General features: G+C 40.1%; 1 pseudogene; it reads right to left on the bottom strand.

The window, feature by feature from the left end:
* Nucleotides 1-4,567: 4,567 nt before the first annotated feature.
* Nucleotides 4,568-21,028, bottom strand: part of LOC128570250 (laminin subunit alpha-1-like) — a 31,452-nt pseudogene continuing 14,991 nt past the window's right edge.

Raw genomic sequence — 21,028 nt, 5'->3', positions numbered from 1 at the left:
TTAATGTTTTTATTAATTAGCTACTATATATCAGGCTGGGTCAAAGGCTTGGCTATTTCCGTGACACTTGATATGGTTTGCCATTCTTTCCCTGTGTATGGGAGAAATACTTAACCAGTCAAGTCAGCTCTGAATTATCTAACCCGATAGACATGTGTTTGGTGAATGTTTAGAAGTAAACAAAAAGCATGTCAGAAAGGTAAATTTGAAGAAATGTCAGTATATAGCTAAATGAGATGTGGGTGTTTTTAGAATGATCTGCTGTTTGGTTTATTGACCCAACTTGGCCTTCTTTTGATATGGTAACTGAGTCATGAAACTGATAAGATCAGAGGAGTAGAAACATACACAAAGTTAAACATCCTGATAAATAACCTAGATTTATTTAAATCACCCAGAAAACTTTAAATTGAGTATTGACTGGGCCAGGTGCAGTGGCTCATGTCTGTAATCCTAACGCTCTGAGAGGCCGAGGCCGGTGGATAGCTTGAGCTTACAGGTTCGAGACCAGCTTGAGTAAAAATTGAGACCCCGTCTCTACTAAAAATAGAAAAACTGAGGGAAGAGTATCGCTTGAGCCCAAGAGTTGGAGGTTGCTGTAAACTATGATGCCACGACACTCTACCCAGGGCAACAGCTTGAGATTCTGTCTCAAAAAACAAACAAACGAACAAACAAAAACAGCAACTGAATTTTGATTAAAGAAAAACCATAGTACACAGCTTTATTAATATAGCCAAACTTCTATTTTTGAATATTTTTTGAACACAGTACGTTCTAGGAAAACAAATGTGTTGCCTATTCTTGATTATTTCTTGATTAGTGGGGAGAGACAAATATACAAACAGATAGTTGTGCAGCATGTGGCAGACACTGGAAGAGAGTTTGTATGTCAGAAAATAGAAAGGAGCAAAAGTTTCTGTTTACCCAGATTTTTTACTATAGAGAGGCCTTTCTTTTCCTTTCATGGTTTACTTTTATGTCTTTGGAGAGGAAAAACAACACTTGTTAAAGAGTATGGTAAATATAAGTAACTTAGTTGGGATGAAAGTTCAATGAGTTTTTGACATACATGTATAATTTAATGAAGATTCAAAGTTGCATAATTAAAGGACCTTTGACTTAATGGATTGCGGTATGGCTGGCTGGTTGAAGAAAAGTCATGGGTTGATGGTTATCTGAAAAGTAGCTAGTTTCTTCATCAATATAATTTCTAATTATCTTTGGAAGAGAAAATAGAATTGTGCATGCTGTCATTAGCCATAGCAAAAACATATTCTAGGATCTTTTTTTTCTGTCATCTAAATTAAAGAGCAAAAGGGTTGGTTTACCTGCTCTTCTAGAATACTGTGGAGATCTCTGTGTCCTTGGTGGTAAATTGGGATATTAACAGCACACACTTGATAAGGCCGCCCAGTCCACTACTGTGCTGTGTTAGATACAGATACTGTACTGTGCTCATCTTTGTCAACCTCTGAGCAGCTTTTGTTACTCTTGACCCTTCTTTCATCTTAAAGACTCTTCTCATTTAGCTCCTGAGACTGCAAACTCTAATTCTTTTCTTCGACCCCCTGCTCCTTTTCATTTTCTCTTCTTGGCTCTTCTACTTAATTACTAAATGTTGGGTGCCAAGAACCTCTAATCTTTCTGTTTATTCCTTTCCAAGGTGATCCATTAGTCCCATGGTTTTCAGTATCATCTATATCCTGATGAATCTCCAGATATGACCTGTGCAACTCAGAAGTCCAGAGTCCAGTCTGATTACTTCTTAGCTGTTACTCCTTTAATCCATCTCTAAGTTGGTCTCTGCATCTGTCCACCAAAACAGCAAACAGAGGTTCCCGTCCTCTGTAATCTCCATGTTCAGTAAATGGCCTCGGATCTGTGACTCGTCCATGATGTTTCCGTCTTTTCCAAGCCAGCGAGCGGCAAGTGCCGTCTCCAGAACGCATGTGTTTTGAATCCATCTATTTGTCTTCCCTACCACCATTGTAGTCCAAACCATCCCTTTCCACTCGGCCTTCTAATTTGTCCCTTTCCTGTCTATTCTGTATAGATCTCAGATCACGTGACTTCCCTGTGTAAGATCCACTAATGACTTCCCATTGCAGTTAAAATTGAGTCTTTTTCCTTACACATCTGAGCTCGGTTTCCATAGCCAGGGAAATGGGGATAACTATAGCTTTAACTAGAATACATCCCTGAGGACATGGATTTTTTTTTTTTTTTGAGACAGAGTCTCAGTATGTTGCCCTGGATAGAGTGCTGTGGTGTCACAGCTCACAGCAACCTCTAACTCCTGGGCTTATGCAACTCTCTGGCCTTAGCCTCCCTAGTAGCTGGGACTACAGGCGCCTGGCTATTTTTTGGTTGCAGTTGTCATTTTTGTTTAGCAGGCCGGGGCTGGGCTCAAACCTACCCCCTTCGGTGCATGTGGCTGGTGCCCTACTCAATGAGTTACGGGCGCCAAGCCGAGGACATGGATTTTTACCTGCTTTGTTCACTACCGTTTTCTCATTGTTTAGAATAATGTGTACATAGAATAGACAATAAGTATTTGTTGGATGAATAAACAGATGTAGATTGTCTGGAGCCCCCAAAGCCTTTTTTCTTTCCTCTTTGAGAGAAACATATTATAGCTCGTATTTTCCACATTACATGAAAGTCCATCAAAGGCTTCTCGTGCCAGTGTCTCCCTCCTTTGCCTTTCTCTACTTCTCTGCACACTCTCCTCCTGCCCTGCTTGTTTTATTCTTTAGACCTGAGGACATTAGGAGAAGTTGGGTTATTAGTAAGTACGGCAGGAAACAAATCGAAAAGGCACCCTAATATCAATGACAATTTATTTATTCATTTATGTATGTATTTAGACAGTCTTACTTTGTTGTCCTCAGTAGAGTGCCATGGTGTCACAGCTCACAGCAACCTCAGACTCTTGGGCTCAAGCCATCTTCTTGGCTCAGCCTTCCAAGTACTGGGACTACAGGTACCCCCTGCAACACCCAGCTATTTTTTTTTTTTTTGTAGAGACAGAGTTTCACTTTATTACCCTCGGTAGAGTGCCGTGGCGTCACACAGCTCACAGCAACCTCCAACTCCTGGGCTTAGGCGATTCTCCTGCCTCAGCCTCCGAGTAGCTGGGACTACAGGCGCCGGCCGCAACACCCGGCTAACACCCAGCTATTTTTAGAGATGAGGTCTCACTCTGGCTCAGTCTGGTCTCGAACCTGTGAGCTCAGGCAATCCACCTGCCTCGGCCTCCCAAGTGCTAGGATTATAGGCATGAGCTACCACGCCTGGCCTAACAACATTTTAAAAATAAGCATTTTATTATAGAAATCTTGTCATAAGTAGACAGAAATAGTAGATAATGTAATGAATCCTCATCTCTCTATCACATAGTTAGAAGAGTTACCAGTCATGGCTGTTGTGGCATGTAATTTGATGCCTACGGTAACGGAATGCCTAGAGCCCTGGCCTATAGAGGTTTATATCACAAACATAATCTTACCCTGGGCATCGTGGCCTGCCATTTTGTAAATGAACTTATTGAGGACAGATCAGGAATATTTTTAAGGGTAATAGAAAGGTTCTAAAATATCTCTCCTGATTCATTTTTGTGAATATCTAAAATTTCACCATTAGTTCAACCATAAATTTGCAAATTGTGAATAAGCCTGAGAAGGGAAGGACATGAAGCCCCTTGCAGTTACTTTTATCTTAGTGGAAATTGGCTAATTATAAGCAGGCTTGACAGGTAAGCAAGCAAGAGCAGGCTTTGATGGAAGGTAGAGAATCATGAGGACTTAAGGTGGAAAGGGCCAAATAGAGACAAGACATGCAGCATTCAAGACAGCAGGAGGGGCTGCTTTGCTCCCTTCCCACCTGGCCTCCAGGTGATCCTGGTGGCAAAGCCTGGAGCGAGGGGCCCTTATTCCAGTTGAGGGTGCCCCTCATGCCATTACCTGTGTTCCCATTAGCTGGCTCCTCAGGACCTTATGTAAAGCTGTCCAGAAGATGCTTCCAGCTAACTCTGCTGCTTGTTTATTTTTAGGTATCTTGCAATATATTCAGAACTCTCCCTCCTAGTGACAGCAACGAATTTGATCCAGAAGAAGATGAACCTACCCTTGAGGTGTCACGGCCACACTTACAGGTACTTTGAACTACCATTTGTTATAAAAGAAAGCTCCATTAACTCATTAGCTGATTCAGCATGGAAATTCCTTTGAAGGCCGTTATTCACCAAGATATCAAATTAGAGTACATCAATGGAAAATTGGAGAGTGCTTTTTATGTTTTTACTCTTGATAATCAGGATGCCAAAAGAATAAAATAATAGGTGTCAATGTAATGCTTTAGTGTGGGTCCCCCATGTTGCAGGGACAGGCATAGTTCTTACTCTTTTGATAGAGCTTCTCGAAGATCCTGCCCACTGAAGTCTCAAACAAGAACAGCTCTGTTTCCACATTATTATTAGTTGGATGTGATTAGGTCACAGAGTACATATCTCACTTTTAGCAGTCGGTACCCTGGGGACTTTGTATGCCTGTCTTCATGATGACCTCTAATATGTTCCTTTAAGGACAAAAACTGCGATAGCTATTTCTTTCAGTGTTGTAAGGGAGAGCAGCAGCTGGGAGAAAGCCTGGGTGAAGGCCAGTTGTGTTCTCTGGCCCTGAGAAGGCCATGCTTTGCCATCATACCTGTGTGCCAGGACAGAATGGGGCGTCTGCGTCTGCCTGTCCAGGACAGATCGGGGCATCTGCGTCTCCTTGTCCAGCACCAGGCCCACCTGTACTGTAGGTAGTTACTCAGACTTGTTGCTTTGCAGCTCCTTTCTAGTTGCCTTCTCTATGTTGACATTTCTCAAAAGAATAGAACGAGGAAAATTGTACATATTGAGCCCCAAAGCCATCTTTCCATTCATTGAGTCAGAATGTCTTCAGAGGCTGGTTGACCAAACACAAGGACGGAGGATTGGAAGACAAGGATTATGACCTTGTGGGCCGTCTTCACCCCGAGGCAGAAGCCACTGCATCTCTGCAGAAGTGTGTTCACTTTGAAGAGCAAAAAACCATGCAGCAGGGAGCTAGAAGGCCTAGAGATATCTAGGAGTTAATTTTTTCCCCCACTTTGGAATTTTTGGCATAAATCTGCAACTTTGCCTGTCCTGCTTTGGCAACTCAGGGTTTCTACATATACATGTGTGTGCTGTTTCCCTGGTTATACAGAGAGCCTTGGGGGGCTTTGTTTTCTTATCTCTTACTCAGGCACGTCATACAATTCTGTAAATTAGATAAAACACTACAGGTGATTTACTATTTTAGATGTTTAATTTTTTTCTTAAGGTGCTAGACATGTTATCTGCATTCTAAGAACTTTGTAAGACTATTTATGCTTTGCCCAGATTGTGACAAGTTCCAAAAAAGAGTTACTCTTTTGAATGGGCATGTCTTATTTGTAATTCTAGGTCATCAGATTACAGTTTAGTCTGGGAGAAACTTTTTTTTTTTTTTTTTTGTAGAGACAGAGTCTCACATACCGCCCTCAGGTAGAGTGCCCTGGCATCACACAGCTCACAGCAACCTCTAACTCTTGAGCTTACGCAATTCTCTTGCCTCAGCCTCCCGAGCAGCTGGGACTACAGGCGTCTGCCACAACGCCCGGCTATTTTTTTGTTGCAGTTTGGCCGGGGCTGGGCTTGAATCTGCCACCCTCGGCATATGGGGCCGGCGCCCCACTCACTGAGCCACAGGCGCCGCCCCTGGGAGAAACTTTTAAAAAAAAGAAAGATAATCTCCTCAGGAGATCCCCACATCCTATGGTGGAAGAGGCAAAGAGAGAGATGCCTTTAAACATTCAACTTACTTTCTTCTCTGTATCCCAAAGAAGACCACCTTGCCATTTGTAAGAATTTTTTCAATACCTTAAATCATGATCACCATAGACAACTTCCCTCTAAATTACAAGAAAGTTTAACTCAATATTTCAGTTAATCCTTCCTATACTTAATAACTCTGTAAAATATAAGATCAAATTATTTTCTGAACCTATTAAACTAAATTCTGCCACCTGAAAAACTCTAGGACTGTTAGTACTGTAGGAAAATTAATCATTAGTTGATCAAAAACCTGAAAACCAAAGCGATGATGAGATCTGTGCTCTTTTGGCTATGAAGTCACAAATTTCATTACAAAACTGGCTCTTTCATCTGGGTTGATGTTCTCTTCAAGCCTGAGATCCTTCTGGTCCCTTCTTTAGCTCAGATCCCTAACTAGATCATTTTAAAATTCCCAAACCAACAGGCACGCTACTGCCTCCCGCCTGTTGTTCTGTGTAAATCTTGTGTAAGCTCCTGACTTGTCTCAAGAATCCTGTGTTTCCTTTATATATTCTTCTTCTTTTTTCAATATAATAGTCACTTTTTATTATTATGAGTTTAAAATATATATATTTTTTCATAGCTGTGTACATGCAATCATGGGTCCTCTATATATTCTTAACTGCACAAATGAGTTACCTGTCCATTTGCACCATGGGGTGGTTTTAGCACTGTCAAGAGCATTCATGGAGTGTGTAAGAAATGGTTTTTGTTTATGTATTTTCTGAAATTAAGTCTGTCTTTTTAGTAAAATACGGTTTTGTGGGACTTCCATTTTACAATTAAGGAACTGTTGTTAATGCACTTGAGACTGAAAAATGGGAATGCTGAAATCTTTTTATTCAATTCCTTGGAGAATTCATCTGTGTGATCCTGAGAAGCAGTGTGTCCTTGGCCGTTTAGAAATCGTTCTCTTTAGAAATTTAAGAGAAATTTTTCATTCTGAGGTAATAACGTTTCTCTTAAGCTCAGAGAACATTTATTTATACTTATTAATAAATGTCTGAAGTGTTTCCACCAAACTGTTTTAAGCCACATCTGCTTTCAAGGGACCAGAGATACAGGAGAGCTCTGCCACCCTGCGTGCCTGGGAGATGAGACTCTCCCCATTTTGTGGGAATTAAAAGAGGGATAAAACCCACTTTGAATAAGGCTAACATTCTGTTTGTAAAACTGAGAGTTGGAAGATGCATAAATTAATAAAAGAACAATTCTATGAGGTGTTAGGACTCAAGCATTATTTTGACCAGAAGAACAACACATCAAACTCAGCAACACCCAGATCATTGGGAAAGAAATTTTTCTGACTTCAAAGTTTCAGAGAGAAAAACATAGTTTTATAAAGAAGTAAAACGCTAATGTGAATACCAAATTTAAGTTTTAAGTGGAGTCAGAAGTCACAAGGTCTGATATATAGGAAGCACATAAGTCAGCGGTATCTGTGGACAGGTAAGGGAAGCCCTAGACGTGATTTTCAGTGGCCTGCAAGGTTAAAACTACTTTAATGCTGGGTAGTACTCCCTATGCTGTTTGCCCATGTCACCATATTGACACTTGTACTATTCATTGTAAAACCAGTGGTGCTTAAAAGTGCTGCTGCCTTAGTGACAGGATGATAATTAAGGCATTTGTGCCAAACTGGTCAAGTTGTCATTGCATTCTTTTTTTTTTTTGAGGTAGAGTCTCAAGCTGTCGCCCTGGGTAGAGTGCTGTGGCGTCATATCTCACAGCAACCTCAAACTCTTGGACTTTAGTGATTCACTTGCCTCAGCCTCCCAAGTAGCTGGAACTACAGGCGCCCACCACAACACCTGGCTATTTTGTTGTTGTAGCTGTCATTGTTGTTTGGCAGGCCCGGGCTGGATTCGAACTCACCAGCCCTGGTGTATGTGCTCCCCGTCCTCGCCAAGAAAAGCCAGCTTAGGCCTTTATGCAAGCAAGCAGGTGTCCAAGTCCGCTTGTTCAGAGCTAACTGCACTGGTGAAATCCAAAAGTCTAGGCACAAACAAGGGAGAGTTTCAAAATTAGGATATCACAAACCAGAAACTGTGTCATGTAATTAGTGTACAATTAAAATCCATAAGAAACAATGAATCTGTTTCTCTTGGAGTGATCAGAGTGACCATCCTTCAGCATGCCTGAGAGTCTGGATAGATCATGTTATACACAGGGATGTCCCAAAAGTCATCAAACATAAAAAAAAGGAAATTATAGCTGAATGCATCTTTATTCATAAAATGTTCATTACACAATTTTACAAAATATTTACAAAATATTCTCTACATGTTGGCCACCTTTTTGTAAAATTTTGTAATGAACATTTTCTAAACAAAGGTATATTTAGCTATGATTTTCCATTTTTCCTATGCATGGTGACTTTTGGGACACCCGGTACTTTCTTGTTTGATGCTTCTTGAAACGCTACCCCAGGCCCTTCCTGTGCGCCCTGCGAGAGCCGCTCCGGAGCTGACACACTTCCTGCAGCCTTCACTGGGCTGCCCTATGGCCACGTTCATGCTCTGGTTTCTACCTGTCTGCATAGTGACCTCAGCTGAACACTGATGTCCCCTCAAGGGAGGTTGTGGGCTTCCCTCGTCACACGCCCCTTCACTACGCAGCTCCAGCACCAAGTCCTGCACCTGCATGTGACCCTGTGGCACTTTCCTGGACATGCCTGGGAACCACAAGAGATGTGGAGTCCACAGCCTCACAGCTTTAAGGAGCATGAAGATGACTCTCCAGTGAGGGAAAGAATAAATAGACAACAGGTGACTAAATATAAGTCTATAGAAATAGCTAAACCAAGGCTCCAACATTGTAATCATGTTGAAATCCATGAATACATTTGTATTCTTGCCCGGTTCAGGGACCCGTAAGAGGTAATTTCATGGGGAAAGATGCTGTGATCTTGAAAGATCCAAGTCCTTGCTAAAGATCGAGTGGCAAGTCAGTGGTCCGGCGGGAGAGATCCCAATCTCATCAGCTCACATCCAGTTTCCCCCAAGCAGACAATGGCCCTGCAGGGCAGAGCATGTGTTGGGTCTGCTCAGCACGCTGACCGTGGGCAGAGGGTCAGCAAGGAGGAATGAATCATCACAAGCCCACCACACATGGGATGGAGGCTTCCAGTTCTTAATTATACAGTAATTGCTTTCAGGGGAACCATTAATAATCTGAAGCTGCTAGTAGCCTAATTGTAAAAACAATTCAGAAATTTGTATTACAAAATCTATCTTCTTTTAAGTGCTTATCAAAAATATATTTAACCCCAGCTATTTATGGATAATTGTGTGTGGAGCTAAGATTCCATCTTTTATTTGAAAGTAAGGTGACTGTACCTGTCAATCATTTGAATCCAATAAAGTCCATTTGTGGGGATTTCTATGATAGACAAACGGGGTTCGTATGTTCTTCAGGAACTTTTAAAATTTTAGGCAATCTCAAACAACAAAATTAGACTGCAGGTTAGCGTTAGCACTCACTGTTGAAGGTCAGAAAATGCAAAAACATGCAGAGAGCACAGTTTCACTTACTCCAGGTTAAAGATCAGATTTCTGATGCAGCCATGGAATGAACGAGCTTCTCATTCTGAGCACCAAGGTCCCCTCACCCTCAGGAATGCCCCCTATGTACAGGTTGGACACATTTATAGTCCTGCTTTCTGCTAATGGACCCAAGTTCATTTCCACAGGATTGGTCTCAGCCAATTTAACAGTGATAATTCTAAAAGATCAAAGGAGAAAATAAACGAAAATCTTTAACTATAATAAATCAATGGCCCATTTTAACACACAATCCCAGCAAAGTTCTTACTGAATAATAAAAGTTCCTGGAAGACAAATTTTAATATGACATGTCAGAACAAAAGGTGAATCTTAAAGATTAAAACTTACAACTGAAAATTCTTTAGTAATGAGTGCAATGTTAACAAAAATCATTGAATTTGACTGCTTTTTTGAGAACAGTATAATTTTACCTCTTCACCTATGATGAAAATGTCCAGTATACTTTTAAAATGTTTGCTCTAGAGTTCTGGAGGGAAATATACAGGAATGTTGACATAACCTACTTACTACTGTACTATTTACTATTGATATAATACTATTTATTGATACCACAATGCTCTTTGCCACAGAATTAATCCAATATAATTTATATTGAGTTTCAAAAAAGGGCAAGGATAAAGTTGTTCAATTATAGAAATAGCACAAACATCTCATAAGGAGCTGTCTGGCAAGGTTTGGCTTCTACAACTATTTGGAATGCTAATCATGCCAGTCATTTAACTGCACAGGGTGCCAGGACAATGTTTCTGCTGGAAGCCCTGGTGAGGTCCCCACCCCCTCATGACACACGCCTTGCTGTGGGGACAGTACCTCCGATTCCTACAAGGAGATGGAATGCGGCTGTCCATCGCTGTAGGTGCCTGTGGGAGAGTGTAGGAGGGCTTTCCTCAGGCTGGACCAGTCCCCAAGACTGATGTGAACCTCAACATGGCCCTGAATCAGCAGAATGGAGAAGGGCTGGGGGCAGGAGTGTGCAGAGAATTAGCCAGAAAAAAGCTCGTTAGTATAGGATTTAAAAAATTTCCATCTTACCAAGGTAACATGGGAATATTAACATCAATCAAGCAATTCCTTAAGACTCTCATCATTGAACACAACTATTTTAAATTTATCGTGTTACTTTCTAATCCCTTCATGTAATTTATATTCTGCCTTATGCTGTTACCACTACACATACCACCACATGTTTCCATGTCTGCATTGCCATCACAGGGATTCTTTATTGCTACATTATGTACAATAAGTAGACAGATTATAAATTTGTCACTTTAATCAATAACATTTAAAGTAGTTTCAATTTAATAATTGTTTATTATCATCCACATGAATATTTGAATTTTTTTGCCCATGAAATTGTTTCTAACATTTCTAAAAGTGGAACTAAAGTTTGACAATGTATAAAGCTCTTAAAATCATTTTGCCATATTGAAAATAGGTATAACAATTCATAATGCCACCAGAAGAACTGGAATGGGGGTGTTTCACAATACCCTTGTTACTACTGGACGATACTACTCTGTTTTTGCTGGCTCAGAAACAGTCTGGCAGGTCTTCCAAAAGTCAAATATACAATTACCATATGACGAACAGCTCTTCTCCTAGGTATGCACTCAGAAGACTTGAAAACAGGGCCTCAAACACTTCCTGGCAGCATTAGTCATAATAGTCAAAAAGCAGAAATAATCCCATGTATCAAGGAAGCAAATGATAAACTGTGAGAGGTTCACACAGTGGGATACTAGTCAGCCAGAAAAAGGAACGAAGATCTGGGTGGCGCCTGTGGCTCAAAGGAGTAGGGTGCTGGCCCCATATGCTGGAGGTGGCGGGTTCAGACCCAGCCCCAGCCAAAAAAAAAAGAATGAAGAATTAAGACCTTACATATGACAGTGTGGGCATACTCAAAGACGGGCTAGGTGAACGACACGATCACACGTGGTGTGACTCTATTCATATGGAACATCCAGAATAGGCAAATTCATCCTTAGAGACAAAACGCAGGGGTGGGGAGAGAGGGGCACAGGGAGTGACTGCTTAATGGTCCCAGACTGCTATTTTGGGTGATGAAAATGTTTAGAAATAAACAGAGAAGGTGGCCTTGTGGCACCGTGGGTGTGCTAAATGCTACTGACTTATTTACTCTACAATGATTAATTTTATATAAATTTCAGGCTGGTTGTGGTGGCTCATGCCTGTAATCCTAGCACTCTAGGAGGCTGAGGTGGGGGGATTGCTTGAGCTCATGAGTTCGAGACAAGCCTGAGCAAAAGGCGAGACCCCGTCTCTACTAAAATAGAAAAACTGAGGCACGAGGATCACTTGAGCCCAAGTTCAAGGTTGCTGTGAGCTGTGATGCCACAGCACTCTACCCAGGGTGACAGCTGAAACTGTCTCAAAACAAAAAAAAAAGTTTTTCAGTTCAACTTTTTAAAGAAGAACTGAAAAAATATTTTAAAATGAAATGATCAATGGAGTCCCAAACCAATGTTAGTCCTTATCAGCCCTTCTTCGCCAAGTGGCTTGTGACATGCTTGGCGTCTATAAACAGATGTCACAACAGCTGTGTGACCTTGGGCACATAAACTGGGCTCTCTGAATCCATTTCTTCCTCAACAAAATGTAAGCATCAGCATCTGCCTTGCAGGTGGCTATAATCCTTATGCAGCAATGTCTGTAAAGTGTCTGTACAGTAAAGAAGGTCCCCAGTACACTGCGGTTAAGACAGGCTCCACTTCGTTAACACAATACACTAGCAATCTCTAAGTTTCTCCAAATCATGTGACAGGTGCAAGTTTGAGCAGAGGGTAAGGTAAGTATCACCTACGCTCCTAAAATGGAATAGAAATATGGCAACATGAACATGAAACCCTGTCCTCGCTCCTCTCCTGGCGCTTGCTCAATGTGCTCATCACAGGCTATGACTCTCTTGCTGCTCTTTTTTTTTTTTTTTAGAGAAAGAGTCTCACTTTATTGCCCTCACTAGAGCACCATGGTGTCACAGCTCACAGCAACCTCCAACTCCTGGGCATAGGTGATTCTCTTGCCTCAGCCTCCCGGGTAGCTGGAAGTACAGGCACCCATCAAAAGCCCAGTTATTTTTTTGTTGCAGTTTGGCCGGAGTTGGGTTCAAACCCGCCACCCTCGTATATGGGGCCGGCACTCTACCCATGGAGCCACAGGTGCCGCCCCTTGCTGCTCTTTCGATCCTTTCAAATTGTTCAAGCAATGTGTTTCAACCTTTTTTTATCTCATGTCATACTTGAACCTATAGTTAAACTTCCACGGCATACTGAAATTATGTTGATCAAAAGAAAAGTAAAGAAAGAGAATATACTCACTGTGTTTTAAACTTCTTTGGGAAATAATTTAATTCATTATCTTTAAAATTTTTCACAGTACTCTGGTTGAAAATCACTACTATAGCAGATGAAGAAAACCCTGCCTTAGAGCAGTAGACTGAAGATCTGAACAGCACTGAAGGACTGCTGTTTCACCTTAGAATGAAAACTAAGGACCATGACGCATGGAGGACAACTCAGTGTGTGCTTGCCGAACGTGTTTTCACAAAAATTATAGGTGGATGGCAAGTGTCTTTTCCTAAGTCACTGGACAAGAAGGATGGATTGCACAGCACAGGACATCACTGATTCATAAGGGAACGGCACTCAGCGATGTAACTTTTACTTATTAAAAATACATACTCATGAACAACCAGGAACACACCAAAAGTTTAGGAGCATGCAGCCGGGCGGCAGGGGAACTACTCACCACGTGGGCCTGCCCAGGACCCTGAAGCTCCACGTCCCTGCCAAGGGCAGCCAGGATGATGCCACTGCTGTTCTTGGTGGCAAATATGGCCAGCAATTCCGATTCTGGGGTCAAAGACTTGGATGGCAACTCAACATAGCTGCCTCTTAAGAGGCTAACACTTCAGATGGGCTGGTCAGAGGGGATAAGAGGAGCCGTGAGTTTCCAGCCACAGGCCGACTCCCCATTGCCACTGGGCTTCCCCATTTTCTCCATTCTATCCACCCCACTGGTTTAGATTTTTTTATGTTATTATTTTGCTACATCAGTGGATATTTATAAAAACTCATTCCAACATCAATTAAATGTTTCCTACCTCCAACATACAACCTTTTCTCACTCCATAGGAATTTCTGAGTAAATCAAAGGTCGACCTGGATATTTCCAGGTTCTTTTTTTTTTCTGTTACATAATAAATGTATTCTTAAATATTGAGTAATAGTATGATAAACTTACATTTAAATCACTGTACAATATTGTAATCAATGTGATTATAATTTGGATTTTAGCTTCTAAATGGACTTTTCCTCATCTTTATTTCAGTTAATCAAGCTGTAATTGGTATTTTAATGCATAAAATATTAATTATAATGACCTTGATATTAATAATAATTATATACCTCAAAGTATTTTATGATTAAGAAAAATTAAGTTGAATTTAGCATAATGTTATTAGCATTAAAGGCATATTATATATATAATATTAATTTAAAATGGAAATTATTCTGGATAGAGTCAGAGAACATTCTCCCTAATAAAGTATCACAAGAATGGAAAAGCAAGTATCCAAATGTACTTAATACTGATATGAAATCCGTAGATGAACAAATACACGAGCACATGAGAGAAAAACACAATTAAACTCAAGTGAGGGGGAGGAAAGGGATGGTGGGGGGAGTATGGAGGGAGATTGGTGTGCTCTCGCGTAACAGGCACAATGTAAGCGTATATTATGCCCTGGAGGAGGGGCACAACTACAACCTGGACTTTACCTAACAAATGCAAATAATGTAACCTAATTGTACCCTTTAAATCTAAAATTAAAAAAAATTAAATTAAAAAAATTAAATGTAATTTATATTCTACATATTTATTATTTTATTAACTATACTTAGTGCTCCGATTGTTCTAATAGAGAAAATTGAATTTATCACAAACTTAGGAGGAAAAATGCAAATTGGAAAGCATGAAATTTTTATTCTAATATAGCATCTCAATGTAAAAATGAGATAATAGGAGATAAGAAAAGGAAAAATAAAAATTTCAACAAATTTTCATATTGTTAATCCTAGATGTACTACATGCTATTAATTTCAATGCCAAGTAGTTCATTCTACTTTCTAAACCTAATACCTAGAAGAAGGCTCAACGAAATTAATAGACCTTTTCATTTTAATGGAAATATATTACAATGAGAATGACTTTATGAATTCATTCTGCATGAATGATTAACACCTCATTCTTTTCACTTTCTCTGTAGGTAAAACAATAAATATTTGGTGCTCACTGAGTAGTTTATAATAAAAATAATATAAAATATTACAATATCTACTTCTCTCTTTTATTATTATTATAAATGCCCACCAACCCAGGAATGGATTAACAAGCTGTGGTATATGTATACCATGGAGTACTATTTAGCTATTAAAAAAAATGGAGACTTTACATCCTTCATATTAACCTGGATGGAAGTGGAAGACATTATTCTTTTTTTTTATTTTCTTTATTTATTTTTTTTAATTAAACCATAGCTGTGTACATTAGTATGATCATGGGGCACCATACACTTGGTTCATATATCGTTTGACACATTATCATCACATTAGTTAACATAGCTTTTGTAGCATTTTCTTAGTTATTTTGCCAAGACCATTACATTCCACATTTACTAGGATTCACATATACCCTTGTAAGATGCACCGCAGGTGTAATCCCATTAGTCCCCCTTCTTCTGCCTCCCTCCCCCCTCCCTCCCCTCCCTTTCCCCTTTCTCCCTATTCTTAGGTTATAACTGGGATATAGCTTTCATGTGAAGGTCCTACATTAGTTTCATAATAAGGGTGAGTACATTGGGTACTTTTTCTTCCATTCTTGAGACACTTTACTAAGAAGAATATGTTCCAGCTCCATCCATGTAAACATGAAAGAGGTAAAGTCTCCATCTTTTTTAAGGCTGCATAATATTCCATGGGGTACATATACCACAATTTATTGATCCATTCGTGGATCGATGGGCACTTGGGCTTTTTCCATGACTTAGCAATTATGAATAGGGCTGCAATAAATATTCTGATACAAATATCTTTGTTATGGTGTGATTTTTGGTCTTCTGGGTATATGGCCAGTAGGGGGATTACAGGATTGAATGGCAGATCTATTTTTAGATCTTTAAGTGTTCTCCATATCTCTTTCCAAAAGGAATGTATTAATTTGCATTCCCACCAGCAGTGCAAAAGTGTTCCCTTTTCTCCACATCCACGCCAACATCTCTGGTCTTGGGATTTTGTGATATAGGCTAGTCTCACTGAAGTTAGATGACATCTCAAAGTAGTTTTGATTTGCATTTCTCTGATGATTAAAGATGATGAGCATTTTTTCATATGTCTGAAGGCCATGCGCCTTTCTTCTTCAGAGAAGTTTCTCTTCAAGTCCCTTGCCCAGCCTGCGATGGGATCCCTTGTTCTTTTCTTGCTAATGCGTTTGAGTTCTCTGTGGATTCTGGTTACTAAACCCTTGTCGGAGACATAACCTGCAAATATCTTCTCCCATTCTGAAGGCTGTTTGCTTGCTTTACTTACTGTGTTCTTGGCTGTGCAGAAGCTTTTTAGTTTGATCAAGTCCCAATAGTGTATTTTTGAAGCAGCTTCAATTGCCCGGGGGGTCTTTCTCATAAAAAACTCGCCCAACCCAATTTCTTCAAGGGTTTTCCCTACACTCTCTTCTAGTATTTTTATAATTTCATGTCTTAGGTTTAAATCTTTAATCCAGTGAGAGTCTATCTTGGTTAATGGTGAGAGGTGTGGGTCCAGTTTCAGTCTTCTACAGGTTGCCAGCCAGTTCACCCAGCACCATTTGTTAAATAGGGAATCTTTTCCCCACTGAATGTTTTTAATTGGCTTGTCAAGGATTAAATACCGGTAAGTAGGTGGATTCATCTCTTTGTTCTCTATTCTGTTTTAGACATCTACTTCTCTGTTTTTGTGCCAGTAGCATGCTGTTTTGATCACTATCGATTTGTAGTATAGTCTGAGGTCTGGTAGCGTGATTCCTCCTGCTTTGTTTTTATTTTTGAGTAATGTCTTGGCTATTCGAGGTTTTTTCTGATTCCATATAAAACGAAGAATTATTTTTTTCAAGATCTTTAAAGTATGACAGTGGAGCTTCAATGGGGATTGCGTTGAAATTATATATTGCTTTGGGTAGTATGGACATTTTAACAATGTTGATTCTTCCCAACCATGAGCATGGTATATTTTTCCATTTGTTAACATTCTCAGCTATCTCTTTTCTTAGACTTTCAGAGTTCTCCTTATATAGATCTTTCACGTCCTTTCTTAGATAAACTCCCAAGTATTTCATCTTCTTTGGCACAACTGTGAATGGGATAGAGTCCTTAATTGTTTTTTCAACTTGACTATTGTTGGTATATATAAAGGCTACCGATTTATGAATGTTGATTTTGTAACCTGAGACACTGCTGTATTCCTTAATCACTTCTAGAGTTTTGTAGTAGAGTCCCTAATATTTTCCAGATATACAATCATATCATCTGCGAAGAGTGAAAGTTTGATCTCTTCTGACCCTATGTGGATACCCTTGATCGCCTTTTCTTCCCTAATTGCGGTGGCTAAAACTTCCATTACAATGTTAAAGAGCAATGGAGACAATGGGCAGCCTTGTCTGGTTCCAGATCTAAGTGGAAATGATTCCAATTTAACTCCATTCAATATGATATTGGCTGTGGGTTTGCTGTAGATGGCCTCTATCAGTTTAAGAAATGTCCCTTCTATACCAATTTTCTTTAGTGTTCTAATCATGAATGGATGTTGGATGTTATCAAAAGCTTTTTCTGCATCGATTGAGAGAATCATATGGTCTTTGTTTTTTAATTTGTTTATGTGCTGGATTACCTTTAAAGATTTATGTATATTGAACCAGCCTTGAGACCCTGGGATAAAACCGACTTGGTCATGATGTATGATTTGTTTGATATGTTGCTGGATTCTGTTTGTTAGAATCTTGTTGAATATTTTTGCATCTATATTCATTAGTGATATTGGTCTATAATTTTCTTTTCTTGTTGGGTCTTTTCCTGGTTTGGGGATCAGGGTGATATTTGCTTCATAGAATCTGTTGGGTAGTCTTCCTTCTTTTTCTACCTTTTCGAACAGGTTGAGTAGTATAGGTACTAATTCCTCTTTAAAGGTTTGGTAGAATTCTGACGTGAAACCATCTGGTCCCGGGCTTTTCTTTTTGGGGAGATTTTGTATGGTTGATGATATTTCTGAACTTGATATGGGCCTGTTCAACATTTCCACTTGTTTTTGATTAAATCTTGGAAGGTGACGTGTTTCCAAGTAACGGTCGATTTCCTTCAAATTTTCGTATTTCTGAGAGTATAGTTTCTTGTAATATTCATTAAGGATTTTTTGGATTTCTGAGGAGTCTGTTGTTATTTCATCTTTGTTATTTCTGATTGATGAGATTAGAGATTTTACTCTTTTTTTCCTGATTAGGTTGGCCAAAGGTTTATCTATTTTGTTGACCTTTTCAAAAAACCAGCTTTTTGATTTATTGATCTGTTGTATTATTCTTTTGTTTTCAATTTCATTTAGTTCTGCTCTGATTTTGGTTATTTCTTTTCTTTTACTGGATTTGGGGTTGGATTGTTCTTCCATTTCCAGTCTCTTGAGATGTCCCATTAAGTTGCTTACTTCCTCTTTTTCCATTCTCCTGAGGAAGGCTTGCAGTGCTATAAATTTCCCTCATAGAACTGCCTTTGCTGTGTCCCAGAGGTTCTGATAGTTCGTGTCTTCATTGTCGTTTTGTTCCGGAAATTTGGCAATTTCCTTCTTGATCTCATCTCTGACCCAGCTATCATTCAGCATAAGGTTATTTAACTTCCATGTTTTTGTATGTGTATGCAGATTCCTGTTGTTACTCATCTCAAGTCTTATTCCATGATGGTCCGAGAAGATGCATGGAATAATTTCTTTTCCTTTAAAATTGCTGAGGTTAGACTTGTGACCTAAGATGTGATCGATTTTGGAGTAAGTTCCGTGGGCTGCTGAGAAGTATGTGTATTCAGTTTTGTTGGGATGAAATGTTCTGTAGATGTCAGCTAAATCTAAATGCTGGATGGTTAGATTTAAATCTAGAATTTCTTTACTCAGCTTTGTGTTGGAGGATCGATCCATCACTTCCAAAGGAGTGTTAAAATCTCCGACTATTATAGAGTTGGAGGAAATCAAGTTGCTCATGTCTGTTAGAGCTTCTCTTATAAATTGAGGTGCATTCTGGTTGGGTGCATAGATATTAATAATTGAAATCTCATCATATTGAGTCTTACTCTTAACAAATATGAAGTGACCATTTTTGTCCTTCCTTACTTTTGTTGGTTTAAAGCCTTTTGTGTCCGCAAATAAAATTGCAACTCCTGCTTTTTTCTGGATACCATTTGCCTGAATTATGGATGACCATCCTTTCACCCTGAGTCTGTATTTGTCTTTTAAGTTAAGATGTGACTCTTGTATGCAACAAATGTCTGGCCTGAGTTTTTGTATCCAGTCAGCTAACCTATGTCTCTTTAGAGGGCAGTTTAAGCCATTCACATTAATGGAGAGCATTGATAAGTTTGGTGAAATTTGGGGTATTGAGTTTTTTGAAAGTCCAGTGGGCATTTTTAATCCTTTTGCCATTGTGGAAGTTAGAGTTTGATCAGAAGTTTCTGAGTGAGTTTACTTTTGTAGTAGAGAATTGGGTTGGTTATTATGGAGGATAGGTCTGAGAATATCCTGAAGAGCTGGTTTGGTTATGGCAAATTTCTTTAGCATATGTATGTCATTAAAGTATTTAATTTCTCCGTCGTAAATGAAACTCAGTTTAGCTGGGTACAAGATCCGGGGTTGAAAGTTATTTTGCTTGAGGAGATTAAACGTTGATGACCACCCTCTTCTGGCTTGAAAAGTTTCAGCAGAGAGATCTGCAGTCATTCTAATGTTCTTCCCTTTGAAGGTAATAGATTTCTTTCTCCTGGCAGCTTTGAGAATTTTCTCCTTCATATTAACTTTAGTGAAGTTAATTATGATATGCCTGGGGGATGTCTTATTGGGGTTGAGTCGTGCTGGGGTTCTGAAGCTATCTGCTATCTGAATTTCAGGTTCTCTAGGCATGTCTGGAAAATTCTCTTTCATAATTTCATGCAGAAGGGCCTCTGCGCCCAGTGAGGCCACTTCATCTGTTTCAGGAATTCCTATGAGACGGATATTTGCCTTCTTCGAGTTATCCCAGAGCTCTCTGAGTGAGTGATCCATTTTTGCTCTCCATTTCTCTTCCTCTTTGAGAGTTTGGGAGCGTTCAAATGCTTTATCTTCGATGTCAGAGATCCTTTCTTCTGCTTGGTCCATTCTGTTACTAAGGGATTCCACTGTATTTTTCATATCTTTGAGGGCTGCAAATTCTTGTTTCAGTGTGTCTAAGTCTTTTGTGGTTTTGTCTTTAAATTCATTAAATTCTTGAGACAGCTTTTGAATTTCTCCACGAATTCCTAATTTCATTTTGTTAATCTTGTTTGCCATCCAAATTCTGAATTCGATTTCTGACATCTCAGCCAGTTGTTTGTGAATGGGATCTTCAATTACATCTGCCGTATCTTTCCTTGGGGGGGTTGATCTATTCTGGTTATTCATGTTACCAGTGTTTTTCTGCTGATTCTGCCCCATGATTGTTTTACTCCCTTTGATTTTCCTCTAGTGTTTTGTCGAGGACCCGTACAGTGCTGTGGCCTGAGAAACTGGGGCCCTGTTTGGTGTAGAGGGGCTAAGTGGTTCTGACTTGTTTTCAGCTGGTTTCTATGTGACCCTAGTGAAACAGTTACTCTGGGTTGAAGTCTCAGCTGTGGAGAAATACCAGCAATTAAGTCACCCCACCCACCACAGGCAACAAATGGAAAAGGAAAATCAAACGTTCCTACAACCACACACCCAGGGCACCACCTGGATAGTCCCCAGGTGAGTGACTCAGTTCAAAAAGTCCAAGTTAATTTTCTCAGTCAGCAGCTCCTCGGGTGGGAGAGTTCAAGAAGTCCCTGGGAACTGGGTCACAGGGGTCTGGTGGCTGCTCTAAAAGGCTTGCTCCAGTGCTGCGTGGAGTCAGGAAGAGCCACCAGTAAATAGATCAGTCTGGGAAGAATGATGCCTCCTTCCCCTCCTTGTAGCTCTGTCACACCCAGTCTCTGCTAGCCGCACAGGGCTGTGACCCAGTCAGTTGTCTGCAGTAAGCAGATACTCCAGGGGTTTGCACCTGCCTAAGTCACAGGGTATTCTGTGTCTGCTCGACTAGGCCACTATTCTCTGTCTTTATCCAGTAGGGAGTGGTGTGGCCTGTCAACCTCGGGCACTTGATGGAGGCTGGAGGTGTTCACTCAGTTCCAGCCCCACCCTTAGTTTATGTTACTGGGTGAAGGGAACAACCCTGTGGGAGTTTGTTTCTGACTTTGCCAGATTCCTCTGCAGAGCAGAGGCTGATTTGAGTTCCCAGAACCTGTGTCTCAGGC

Source organism: Nycticebus coucang, chromosome 18 (genome assembly GCF_027406575.1).
Source record: "Nycticebus coucang isolate mNycCou1 chromosome 18, mNycCou1.pri, whole genome shotgun sequence".
NCBI classification, from domain to species: Eukaryota; Metazoa; Chordata; class Mammalia; order Primates; family Lorisidae; genus Nycticebus; species Nycticebus coucang.
The sequence above is the reverse complement of the archived record's forward strand: the minus strand, read 5'-3'. Positions and strand labels throughout refer to the sequence as shown.